The sequence below is a fragment of the Pyxicephalus adspersus genome, chromosome 7 (assembly GCF_032062135.1).
Source record: "Pyxicephalus adspersus chromosome 7, UCB_Pads_2.0, whole genome shotgun sequence".
NCBI classification, from domain to species: domain Eukaryota; kingdom Metazoa; phylum Chordata; class Amphibia; order Anura; family Pyxicephalidae; genus Pyxicephalus; species Pyxicephalus adspersus.
This window is the reverse complement of record NC_092864.1, coordinates 61,578,636-61,579,717: the sequence shown is the minus strand read 5'-3', so window position 1 is coordinate 61,579,717 and position 1,082 is coordinate 61,578,636.

Here is a 1,082-nt window from a genome sequence, read left to right as displayed (position 1 = left end):
CTGTACACACGGCAGATTTTCGCCCGATAATTGGCCGATGCCGATTATCGGGCGATAAAAATCTGACGTGTGTACGTAGCTTAAGTTAAACAACCAGCAGCCAGTATATATATAAAGAAGTAATAATATATTGAATTTCAGTGTGTAATCTTCCTGTGAGTAGTTACGAAATTCTAATGGAAGTGTTCCTTGGTGCTTCAAATGTGGCGTGATCATTGAAGTATAAAATAGCCAGGATTTTTTTTGGTTCCTTTATAAAAAACCTGTGCTTTGGCAAAACAAGTCTAAGAAACAGTTTTACTTTAATGCTATTTTCACCAGTTTCATAAATTTGTCTTGTTTTTCATATTGTGTTCAATCAGAGCAAACTGAACTCTTTGTAATGTATGTCATGTGTAATATAGGTCTTGACATTATACCTATGCAGGATTCCAGCCCAGTGTGATGATACTAGGTGCCTGAATGGTACAACCACATACATAGGAGGAAGGGGAATGAGTCCAATAGTCCATTGAAGTACCAGCTATTATTCTGCATTTTTGAAGGACATATAATGAAGTAGGGGAGCCAAAGAGATGGTGTTTGCTTTTGGTGGGGCTAAAATAACTGTGAACATGCTGCCAACTCCCCGAATTTTACCTGGTCCAATCATGGCAGTACTTGATATAAACTTAAACTAATGTATAGTCAGTGTAGCTTGTATTGGAGGAAGAACAATAAGGACAATTAGGAGAACAACAATTATCTGTTCCATGAGCTTGACTTGTCCATGTATGGAGGTTCTAGCAGGTAAAAAAAATATTATCGCAACACATCTTAACTTGCAATTAACAGATTATCCCAAAATTTTCTGAAATATATCATTTCTGGCTGTAGCAGCCGCTACATATCAGTGCAATATCTCTAAACAGAACACCGTTATATCCAACATGTAGCAAATGGAGCCCCCGATCAAGTAAGGCTATGTACACACATGCAATAATAGTCGTTGGAAGGGATCTTTCACGATCCTTTCCAACGACAAGACTGAACAATGCATGAATGAGTGCTGTACATACAACACCGTTCTGCATTATGGAGAG